The 12762-nt window shown below is 43.3% G+C and overlaps 1 long non-coding RNA gene across 3 annotated transcripts; it reads right to left on the bottom strand.

Moving 5' to 3' along the window:
- Positions 1 to 2897: 2897 nt before the first annotated feature.
- Positions 2898 to 12712, bottom strand: LOC114000276. Of its 3 annotated transcripts, none has more exons than XR_005563767.1 (5): positions 12635 to 12712; positions 12330 to 12497; positions 7243 to 7360; positions 3898 to 3964; positions 2898 to 2921 (listed from the first exon to the last, which is right to left on the bottom strand). It is a non-coding gene; the product is annotated as an uncharacterized LOC114000276 (long non-coding RNA). The 3 variants fall into 3 exon arrangements; XR_005563766.1 differs by having other exon boundaries at positions 3898 to 3961; XR_003545180.2 differs by lacking the exon at positions 7243 to 7360 and having other exon boundaries at positions 3898 to 3961.
- Between the last annotated feature and the right edge of the window lie 50 nt (positions 12713 to 12762).

Below are 12762 nucleotides of genomic sequence, written 5' to 3'. Positions count from 1 at the left end.
GTCCCTTCCTCAGGGGATTCACCCCTGAGTCAAAACATCTTGGGCAACTTTCAGTTGAAGGCCTTTGCCTCAAGAGTTCTATCAGAGCTTCTGTGCTCTGATCCCAGGCTGCTAGCATAGCTTGGCAGCAGAGGCGAGGGGGGGCCAAGGTCACCCCCTCCACGTTCCATCTGGTTGTCCTGGTTCAGTTTTCCAGGACTCCTGAGCTCAGCTCCTCTCTTTGGTGCATGCTGCACTCTACGACTCCTCTCAAGCCGGAGTCCATCTCCCTCCTCCTAGGAGGAGTCTCAAAGGGATTTTGGGGGGTTTTTGGTTTCAGTTCTCACCCCAAAAACTCTGTCTGTAGAGCCTAGGTCTGCTCTCTCTGCTGCTGGCTCTCTTTCTCTTTCTCTCGAACAACTGTGTTGCTGCATGTCTGTTGTTGCTGCTCGGTCTTATCTCTCCTGGCTCTCTACCACCATTTCTTCGATCAGTGCAGTTCTGCCGCCGCTTTTCAGTATCTTTTGCTGCAGCTCACAGTGGAGAAACATCCCCTGGCTCAACTACAGACACTTAGTCCAGTCTTACACTGTTCCAAGTCTCTGCAGCCCCCACCCAGGGTCTGCGGGGGCCCAGCCCCCAGTGGGGCTGCTGCTGCTTCTCCTCGTGGCTTTACAACATGGCTAGTTCTTCAACAACTACAACTAACCTTCTCTTCTGTTCTGCTTGTGATATGTTTATATTTTGCAGAAGCACTCATTGGGTAAAACCTCAAAACTTCAAGGGTCACCACCCCCTGGGGTTTTACCATTTTATAACTGCAGGGGGAAAACTGTTTCCCCCCACCACATAATTTATTTTGCTTTAATTTTCCACACTTCCAATGTTGAAACTAAAATGTGGAGCTTTAAGTGTGTCAATTTTTGCATTGACAACATGAATAATTTTCAAGTTTCCCTCTTAGTTTAATGAAATTAGTGAGGTTCACAAACCTTTGATTGTAATCATGGTGGGAGTCTGTTATAGACCACCCAACCAAGATGAAGAGGCACATGAAATATTCCCTAAGCAACTGTGAGAAGTCTCACAATTACTAGACTTTGTTCTTGTGGGACACTTAAACTTACAGATGTCTGTTGAAAGTATAATACAGAGAGGAAAGAGTCTAGGAGATTCCTGGACTGATATGATGCTTGGAGACTGCCTTGGGCATAGAAACCATGTAATTATCAATAGTCTTCTATTTTCAGAGAAGTAAAGAGTGGGGTCCACAGAACTGCTACCTTGGACTTCTGGAGGGCGGACTTTGTCCTATTTATGAGTCTGGTTGACAAAGTCCCTTGGGAGGCAGCCCTAAAGGGCAAAGGATGCCAGAACCTGGAGGGTGGTGGTGAATGAAGTTAAATCCAGTCATTATCTGGTCACATGTGGTATTTCCCATGGCTCAGTTCTGGGACCAGTTCTGTTTAATATATTTATCAGTGGTCTAGATGAGTGAGTGCACCCTCAGTCAGTTTGCAGGCAACACCAAGTTGGGCGGGAGTGTAGGAAGGCACTGCAGAGGGATCTGGACAGGTTGGATTGATGGGCTGAAGACAACTGTAGGTAGTCCAACTGTAGGTGTTCTGGGCCCTGCCCTTTGGTCACAACAACCCCTTGCACCCCTCCAAGCTTGGGGGAGAGTGGCCGAAAAGCTCCCTAGTGGAAAACAACCTGGGGGTGCTGGCTGACAGGAACCAAACGTGAGCCAGCAGTGTGCCCAGGTGGCTGTAAGGAGTCAAAGAGCACAGTTGCCTGTCTCAAACACTGTCAAGGCCACAGAATGAATTGTCATAAGGTTAGCCACCATAGCAGGAACTTGAGATAATGGATTTGTGACTGTAAGGCACTAATTCCAAGCCTGGCAGAGGCAAGATCTGGTTAGCACATCCTGGTTAATGCACCTGGACAGAAATTCCCATTGGGGAAATCTATGGGAAAGGAAAAAACTCCTTATCCACATATTACCAGTCAAACACAGACCATCCCATGTTATGGGACAGATGGCATCTGTGACCACCAACAACCACCAAAGCACCCCCAGACTCATTTCTGGGGCCTTCCACCAGAGGAATGCATATGATCCACAGTGTGAAAATTCCCCCCATCAAGTGGGCATTCTCACCTGAACATGAATGTGAATTAACCCATTGAACTCTCTGGTTTGTGGGTTTCTCCCACCCCCAATGTATCAAGACTGTGACCATCACTTTGACCAATGAACATCTGAATTGCAACAATTAAGTCTCATTGCTGGATCCATGGTTGGTGGTATCCACTTATCCTTTCTTTCTCTTTCTTTTCCTTACATATATTCTTAGGTGATATGTTCATCATATTACTATATTTCATTAGATAATAATAAAAACAGTTACACACCTCCTTTCCACCGCAGCCAAATTGTTCTATATATACACACACATATATATATATACTGTTCATTCAATGTCATTTAAGTCTAATCTTCCCCAAGGGATCTATTAACAAGAACCCCAGTTACCCCACCTTCAGAGGGGGGGGTCATAACAATGACCAAGAAGACCAATGACATCTGGTTTGTATCAGAAATAGTTTGACTTTCAGGACCAGGGCAGTGATTGTCCCCCTGCATTTGGCATTGGTGGGGTCACACCTCAAATCCTGTGTTCAGTTCTGGGCCCCTCACTGCAAGGAAGACATTGAAGTGCTGGAGCGTGACCAGAGAAGAGCTGGTGAAGGGTCTGGAGCACAAATCCTGTGAGAAGTGGCTGAGGGAGCTGGGATTATTTAGCCTGGAGAAAAGGAGGCCGAGAAGAGAGTTTATTGCTCTCTACAACTATTTGAAAGGAGCTGGTGGTCAGTCTCTTCTTCCAAGTTACAAGCAATAAGATGAGAGGAAATGGTCTCAAGTTGTGCCAGGGGAGCTGTAGATTGGATATAAGGAAAAATTTTTTCACTGAAAGGGTTGTCCAGTATTAGAACAGGCTACCCAGGGTACCAGTTGCCTCACTGTCCCTGAAGGTACAGTGATGGTACGACATAAGGATATATTTTAGTGGTGGATTTGGAAGTGTTAGCAGTTAAACTACAGTATCTTAGAGGTCCTTCCAACATAAATTATTCTAGAGTACTATAATTCTACAATATATATGTAACTTTCATTGAAGTCAACAAGAAGGTAATATGATTTAATATATAAAAATAGAATTTGGTTTTACACTGAACAAATTTTAAACTAAAAAAAAATTTGGCATTGTGTAAGTAAGGTTAATACCAAAGATTCATAAAATTACACTATTTCTGTGTTCTTAACTTATTTTCATTGTTATGTAAGAAAAGCTGAAAATCTCTGATTTATTCATTGCATAGAGAAGCCAAATGAATATTTGTGATATACTAATTCCATTTGTTTTAGTATTATATAGGAATGCATAGAATTGTCTTGTAGTTTCAAAAATTCTTTATGAGCCTGTGAAGACTGAGCCATTTATCTTCAATGAGTGTTCAACTGTTTGGTCTTTGAAGATCAAACATCAGCTTTAAGCTATATCCTTTATTTTATTTAAACCTAGTGTGATAAAGTGCAATTATAGAAGGTAATAGGGAAAACTATATTTAGGTGTTGCATATGGCTTTCTGAAGCAGCATAATCTAAGATATATCCCTTGCTTGGGTAACCTAAAATATACCCACATTCAGATAACATGCAGTTGGTGCAGTGCAGGCCATGAAGTTGCTGTACTAGAATTTGTAATGATTCAGGACTGCACAAGTGAAGATGTAAGCAGAACCCCCCCCCCCCACCACACGCACTCAGAGTTCTTTAAAAGATTAACTTATTTAACTCTTATTTATAATAATAGTAATAATTGCTGATCTATTATAAGAGATATACATTACCTATGATGCTTAGTTGCAGGAGGAAAATGTGATGAATGACAAATTAAAAGGCAAGGCTCTTTTCCTGCTGGAGAGAAGGAAGGACCTGGCATTGGTAGGTAGTGGTTCTTATTTGGTGAGATATTCTTGGCTGGGGTACAATGTTGAATCAATTCCTCTCTGTTCTTTTAGTCCCATTTTGTAGGAAACATCCTTTTTACTACCTATGTATATTTACCATATAGAGGACATTTTATTTATGTTGTATTCATGATTTCCATTCTCCCTTCTACTTGTTCCGCTGAGTTCTCATGGTTTATTTCGTTAATTGACCAATAACTGAACAACTAGGATTTGAGTTTCTGCTCTGGGAGCTCTTGATGCCATCCTGTGGTTGTACTTCCAGGATTTCCTGCTACATTATTCACTGACAAAAAGCTCCTGGACATTTTTCAAAGATAAAGACTAATTTAAATTATTCTACTACCTCACTTCTATGATGTTTCCCAGGGTACTTGCAGAAAGAATTGGACTATCGTATGAAGCAACAAACCCAAAAATAAAAGAAGTAGATATTTTTCTCAATCTATTCTCCCTTTCCCCCACTCATTAATTAGCTTCAGCATCCTCTAAGATTGCTTCAGAAACCAATATGTTACCACATTAGTTTATATACAAACTGCAGTTTCAGCTAGCCATGGAGGAAAATAACTAATTTCACTGTATGCAGTTTTGAATGGTCATGAGTTTGGTGAGGTTAAGCTTAATGTCTATGTTGCAATTGTAGGAAAATTTAATATTTAATTTTATTTGCCATTGTTTTCTGCTCGGTATCTAATAACTTGGGAAATTTTAATTTCTGCACAAGCATATTAAATTAACTTGTATACAAACAAATCTACAGAAATCTACTTTTTGCATTAGTCATACTCCTGAACTCAGTATAAATATACTACTGGAAAAATGGGGAAATAAGTGATAAAACTACCTCAGTGTTAGATTTGAAGTGGATTATGTCTGTATGGAAAAGCATAAAAATTAATTTGTGCCTCAAAGAAAAAGCCCCCTTCCTCTACCACAAAATAAATTGTCTTATTTTGTAACAATATATTACAAAAGTTGTCTTCACACATGCACATTTAAAATGTGTAAGTATGTATGTGCATAGTTAATACATAAAGTCTTCTGAATTGATAAATTATACATCTTTGAAAGAAGCAGAGCACATCCTACATGAGTCTGGAGAATATAATTCCCTCTTCAAACACAACAACAACATCAAGAAGCAGAATAAATTGCAGAACACATCTCAGTCCAGAATAAGAAAGCTATACTTGATTGTGCTGTTCCCAGAGGCAGCTTGGTTTATTTCTCATAATAAAACAGTGCAGATAATATTGGAGTGGCAAGGGTCATTTTCACAATGTGAAATTCCTTCTTCATCTGATGTCAGTATCTTCACCAAGAGCCCTGATGTGAAATTAACTCCCACTGTGTCATCAGCATTTAATAATTCTTTAAACATATGAGGCAAATTTTACCCCAATACAAAGGGCAAGAACAGAGGTTATACAATACTTCAGTACTGAGTCACAGAGATTTTAAACACATGTAATTGATACACTGAAGTAGCTCTACATGACAGCACATAGGCAAACATCTCAAACATATGGAAGGAAGAACAAGATTTGGGCATTGGAATGGGCTACCTAGGGAAGTGGTGGATTCTCCATCCCTGGAGGTTTTTAAGATGAGACTGGATGTGGCACTTAGTGCCATGGTCTAATAACTGCGATGGTAGCTGATCAAGGGTTGGACTTGATGATCTCAGAAGTCTTTTCCAATCCAGCTGATTCTATGATTCTATGATTCTATGATTCTATGATTTAAGCAACCAGTTTACTTAGACTAAAATTATTTTAGGAATAGTAAAACTCTTGGGAGTATTTTAGCAATAACACATTATTGAAGACATCTCTTCCCCTTGCATTGACTGCCACCTAACAGCAGGTGATTGTAATGCCTCCGTATGTCTTCTGTATTCTTGGTCCCATGCAGAGCCATATGACTTTCTGCGGTACCCTCAGCTGCAATCTCCTTGTGTGACTGACACATATGGGAGCGTCCTTCCTCCAGGACTATGACCCTGATGTGATAGATTGTTCCCTTCCAATACGTAACCTAAATTTGGGCGGCATCCTGTAACTGAGGACAGAAGGAGTTACATGTATTGACATGACAAGACTGATTTTAAAGGCCTGATTGGTCTTTGAAATAACAAATATCATCTATGAATATTGAATTCAGCTTCTGATTAGGGACACCTACACTTAGGTAACTAAATGAATGCAAACTCATGGAAATTGCATCTAAGTATCTACTTGAACTAGGTATCTGAGTCTCAGTTCTGGCTTTTTCAGACAGCATGGTTTAGAACTGGTTGCCAGCAATGGTTGCACAGATATTAGTTAGATCTATAGAATAATGCAGCTGCCTTAGTTACAAGAATAGATCACTATGTTGAGTTTAAAAGACCTGTCAATCACTCAAAAAATTGCAAAGTCATGAGAACCAAAACAGTCAGGCAGACTGTGAGCACCAGAGATGGTACCAAATGACTCTGAAGAGGCTAGTAAGGAACTATCTATTTTCTACTCCAATTTGACCCTTGCAGTGCTTGGGGTAACTCACAGAAAGACTCACATCACTGGGAGAGACACTTCAGGGCTATGAGGAAGACTTCAAGGCTGTGTGAGAAAAATGAACTGGAGAGACACTCAGGGGACCCACAGACTTGTGGGGTCTACAAGTAGATACTAGATACCATTTGAGATTTCTAGGGTATCCCAGTTCATTTACAGCTGAAGATACATTGTTTTCCCATAATTTCTCTTTTCTCTGTTAAAACTATGCAAACATTTGCATACTATAAGATTTCTTACAGCCTTTGCAGCATCCATATGGAGACAAAAGTATCTTCAGAAGACGTGTCTTTCAGTAGAACCAGCTGGAGGTCATGTACGCCAATGAAGGAAATACAAAATGTCACTGTGCATGTATGTGAAGGCAACAAAACTGATTTTTGTTAAGAGATGTTGTAAACGAGCACTGCTTCCAAGAGGGGGAACCTGGGGGTTCCCCTGGTTCCCCCAGGTTCCCCTTCTGAACCTGGGGGTTCTTCCACCCAGTTACTGGAGACCAGCCCAGTGCTTGGAGACCCAGGGTTTCTGCCCAGGCTGAAACCTGTTTCTGCTGCCTTCCTTTTAGCTGGAGCATCTCACGAATTTTGAGAGGTTGAAAGAGATGGGACTGTTCAGCCTAGAAAAGAGAAGGCTTAGGGGAGATCTCCTCAATGTATATAAATACCTGAAGGGTGGGTGCAAAGTAGACGCAGTCAAGTTGTTTTCACTTGTGCCCAGTGGCAGGACCGGAGATAATTGTCACACACTGAAACGCAGGAGGTTCCCTCTGGTCACTGTGAGGACTAAGCCTGGAAACAGGTTGACAAGAGAGGTTGTGGAGTCTCCCTCCTTGAAGACTGCCACCAAAATCTGGACATGGTCCCTGGCAACCCGCTTTATGTGATTCAATTTGAGCAGGGAAGTTGGATGATTCTAGAACTATAGGACTGTGCTTTGTTTCTTTGGATTGAATGTCATTTAATGAAAAAAACAAGAGTATAGTCTGTGGAGAAGCAAGATTCAGGATGGGAACAGTTCCAGGCATGGAGAAAAGCATACAGCAATTGGCAGGACTTTCATATGGACTTTCACTGTATTCATGCTACACAGTGCACAACTGCACATGCCCAGGCTTCCTCCTCCCCCTTTTGCCTGTGCCCTGTTCTGATTTGCTCCCCCATTTGTCTGTCTGATAACCCTCTCGATGTTCTGCCCCCTGCCCCTGGCAGGACGGTTAAGAATCGGGCGCACGCCTGAATAAACAAGTCTGCTTGCACCCTTCCTCGTGTCCTGTCCCCTCTTCCCTTCGGACCCGCAACAGATGGCACTCACCGTTGGGCAGAAAAGGTTTTTACCTTAAGAAAACCTCTCCCACACCACAAAGGGCTCAGACAGCGCTGAGAGAAGCGTTTTCGCCTCGCTGGTCCTTCCCGGTAGAACCCCAGATTACGGCAAGATAGCCACCGCACCGAGAAAGGCGAGCTCCGGGAAAAACCTCTAATCCCATCTCCCACCCTCACAAAATAATTTCGCAATGGGCCTCTCGCTATCTACCCCTCAAAAGTTTGTATACCGCAAGCTTAAAGACTTTATTTTAGAAAATGGACACCCTTTAGACAAAAAATCCGCAAAATCCCTTGCTAAATGGCTTGAAAACAGAGGGGAAGCAATCTCCGACAACATGTCTCGAAAAGACTGGGAGAAAATTGGATACAATATCTGGAGAGCGAAAGAGAGGGGAGACAAAATTGCTACTGAAGCGTTAATTGCCTGGAGATTGATTCTGATGATGCTAGAGCATCAGTTGATGAGTTCCAATGAAAATCTCCAAGAATCTGAGCAAAAATTCAAGCCCCCATCCCCAAAAATGGACAAGCCCCGAGGGTCCCGGAGCTGCGGGGGGGGGGGGGAGAGCGCGGACGGCGGGAGGGAGAAACAAAGCACGGAATATCAGCATCATGGCGTCGGCCGCGCGGGCGAAACCCAGGAGAGCGGGGAGCGCGCGCGGCGTGGAGAAACGGCATGCAAAGATTTCGCGCGTCTCCCGCCGGCACCGCCCCCCAGCCCGCCCGTGGAAGCTCGGCCGGCACCACCCCCCAGCCCGCCCGTGGAAGCTCGGCCGGCACCGCCCCCCAGCCCGCCTTCGCGTCCGCCCCCCTACGCCCCCGGCACGCCCAAGGACCCTCCCACCAGAACGCCCTCTCCCTCCAGCGCTGCCTCTACCCCCACTTCATCACCCTCCCGGGGTAGACGGAAACTAAGGAGCAGGACCAGAGCCTCTCCCGATGATAACACCCGGGAAGATGGCCACGTCCATGAAGCCTTTGTTACCGAGGCTCCCGGCAGTTGCAGGATGACAAATGCCTCTCTTCCATGCAATGATATTTGGAAAGCTTTCCAGACAGAAGCTGCACAGGCTAACGAGCCGAGTTTTTAAAAGCTTTTCCAATTTACCTAGAGGAAGGTCGTGCTCCTGAGTGGCGTCCGGTGTCCTATACTATGTTAAAGGACATCAAAAAAGCGATTGTAGAGTACGGTTTAGGCTCACCCTATACCGTTGGACTTTTTGAATCATTTTTTCTCGCCTGCCACTTAATACCTTATGATATCAAAGCGGTAATTAATGGACTGTTATCGACTGTGCAGGCATCCGTTTTTGAAGCGGAATGGAAACGTCTTATAGTTAAATATGTCAATGAAAAGATGGAGACGCGTGGTATTCCTGTAAAGAATGCTATTGATATGCTGTATGGAGAAGGCAACTATGCGAGCCGACAAGACCAGGCTCTTGTGGATTTAAAATACTTAGATATTACAAAAGATCTGGCAATGGAAGCCTTTAAAAAGGTTGCTGATGCATATGTCCAAACACCCTCCTTCACCCTAATTCATCAGGGCTCAACAGAACCTTTTGTGGACTTTATAACCCGGCTAAAGGAAGCTATAGCATGGCAAGTCCAACAAAAGGAAAGCCAAGACATTCTGTTTAATAAACTTGTGATTGAAAAGGCTAATGAAGATTGCCAACAAGCCTTAAAAATGCTAAAAGATCCCACACTCCTGGAAATGATAGAAGCTTGTAAGAATGTGGGGTCTAATTCTCATAAAGCAAGACTAATAGCTGAAGCTTTAGCTAGACCACAAACCTGTTTTCACTGTAGTGAGACAAGACATATTAAAAAGAACTGCCCACAATTAACTACAAAGACTGAGCTTCCAAAGACGCCGTGCAAACGATGTGGGAAAGGCAGACACTGGACTAAAGATTGCCGCTCTCTTACTAACATCTATGGAGAACTGCTACCTCCTAAAAAGTCACCAGACTTGAGAAGAAAAGTGACTTTTAATTCAATGCCAGATCTTAAACAGTGCACCTGTGAGCTGTCAAGAAACAAGGCAGCACCCCCTCAACTGCGTTCCATCCTGCGTAGCCCATCCCTTCAGCAAGTGCCAGCAAACCACAACAATCCCTACAGTTCCCTTATCACATGATCCCAATCCTAAATTCTCCCTTCTAACATGTTCTGCTTACTTTCCAGGATCTCGTAGTCCACAGAAGACCACTATCACTAAGCTTTTAGACACCATGGAGCAGTGGCATCTCGGGCTGGAAACAATTTTAGGGGGGGAGTCACTCAGCAAATGCAGCTGTCCACTTGTTTTGAAATTTTGCTTTCTCTGTTTGTTTTGTTACTAACTATTTCTTGTGTCACAGCATGCTGCAAGAAGGACTATCACAACAGGCATCTTTCAAACTAATAAGAAAGGGTGAGATGTGGAGAAGCAAGATTCAGGATGGGAACAGTTCCAGGCATGGAGAAAAGCATACAGCAATTGGCAGGACTTTCATATGGACTTTCACTGTATTCATGCTACACAGTGCACAACTGCACATGCCCAGGCTTCCTCCTCCCCCTTTTGCCTGTGCCCTGTTCTGATTTGCTCCCCCATTTGTCTGTCTGATAGCCCTCTTGATGTTCTGCCCCAGCCCCTGGCGGGACGGTTAAGAATCGGGCACACCTGAATAAAGAAGTCTGCTTGCACCCTTCCTCGTGTCCTGTCCCCTCTTCCCTTTGGACCTGCAACAATAGTCTCCAGCAGAATTCTACCATTATTCATTTCTCTTCTTCATACATCAGCTTTATCATCATTTTCAGGAAGCACTTTCAGGGAAGAATTCACTCTGGTGAATACACTTGCACATGCACACACACGCACACACAGAGAATTGTCTAACAACTGCTTAATAATTCAGCTCATAGTTTTTTAAATGAAACACATCCATATTTAAGGAAATAGACAGTTGTCCCTACCCAGGCTTTGTCATACACTCATTTTATTCAACCCACTACATCTGTGAATTTGGATAACTAGAAAGTGATACTAGTACAGTAAGCTTGTGACTCCTCTAAAATCAAGTTTTATTCTAATCAGAAGTGTATCTGCATAGCCCAGATTGTCAATTCTATTTCTGTATTCATTAGTCCCGGTGTCCACAGGGGCAAAAGTTCTCCTAATGTATGCAATGTTTAGCTACTGACATGACTTTCCTTCACTTATGCACAATAATTATCTGTTATATTATATAAATTTCCTCTCTCCCCCAGAGAAAAAGGACAAACTGTTTTATTTAAAATCTTGTTGTGGACATAAGGAAACATAATATACATATGGATTCAAACATTTAAATATCTCAGCAATTTAATTTAAATACAATAATTGCCATTCATCTAGTTACAATAGTACTAATATAGCTCAAATTAGTACAGGAATGTCACATTAATAATACCTTAAATTTGTTACACAAGAAAAGGGACTAATGCCAATCTCTTGTGTCCTTGGGATCCCCTAACTCATGGAAATGGTCTCACTCAGCCTCTGGATGATGGGTGTTGCTGTGGTGGCTACTGCCCCTGGGGGTCTCAGGGTTCCCCTGCTCTTCCCTGTGACATGCACATCTACAAGAAGGGTCAGAAGGGTGATCCGGGAAACTACAGACCTGTCAGTCTGATCTCAGTTCTGGAAAAAGTTATGGAAGAGATCATCCTGAGTACCAATACACAGCATATGCAGAACGACCAGTGGATCAAGCCCAGTAAACAGGTAATTATGAAATGCAGGTCCTGCTTGACACCAACCTCATCAGATTCACAGAATATTTTGACTTGGAAGGGACCCACGAAGATCATCAAGTCCGTCTCTTACATGAAGGGTCTATATAGGGATTAAACCCACTACCTTGGCATTATCAGCACCAGGTTCTAACCAACTGAGATAATCTCAGGGTCATCTCCCTCTGTGACAGATTGACCTGCTTAATAGATGAGGGAAAGTCTGTGGATGTTATCTACATAGAAATCAGTAAAGCGTTTCACACTGTTCCTCACAGCATCCCCCTAGAAAAACTGGCTACTCACTGCTTAGATGGGTGCACTTTTCAATGGATATCAAAAAACTGACTGGATGCCTGGGCTCAGAGAGTTGTGTTGAATGGAGCTAAATCCAGTTGGCCTCTGGTCACTAGCCATATTCCCCAGATCCTGCACTTGGGTTGCAGCAAACCCATGCATCACTACAGGCTGAGGGAGGGGTGGCTTGAGAGCTGTTCAGCAGAAACGTGGGAGTTCTGGTTCACAGTCGATCAACATGAGTCAGAAGTGAGCCCAGGTGGCCAAGAAGGTCAGTGGCATCCTGGCCTATATCAAGAATAGTGTAGCCAACAGGACTAGAGAAGTGATCATCCCCCTGTACTCAGCACTGGTAAGACCATACCTTGAGTAGAGTATCCAGCGAAGGACAACAAGGCTTATGAAAGGTCTAGAAAACATGAGGGAGCTGAGATTGTTTAGTCTTGAGAAGGCTCAACGGGGACCTCATCACTCTCTAGAACTACCTGAAAGGAGATTATAGGGAGATGGGGGTCGATCTCTTCTACTGTGCCTGCAGTGAGAGAACCAGAGGAAATGGCCTTAAGCTGAGTTAGGGGAGATTCAGATTAGATATTATAAAAAAATTTTCACTGTTAGGGTTGTCAGGCATTGGAATAGGTTGCCCAGGGAGGTAATGGAGTCACTAACCCTGGAAGTGTTTAAGAAGTGTCTGGATCTGGTGCTGAGTGATGTGGTATAGTAGTTACAGAGGTAGACAGAGGATTGACAGATGGACTGATCTCAAAGGTTCCTTCCAACCTTGATGATTCTATGAT

Source organism: Pipra filicauda, unplaced genomic scaffold (genome assembly GCF_003945595.2).
Source record: "Pipra filicauda isolate LSUMZ 115617 unplaced genomic scaffold, ASM394559v2 scaffold24_size8852520_pilon, whole genome shotgun sequence".
NCBI lineage: Eukaryota > Metazoa > Chordata > Aves > Passeriformes > Pipridae > Pipra > Pipra filicauda.
This window is presented reverse-complemented; position numbering and strand designations above follow the sequence as displayed.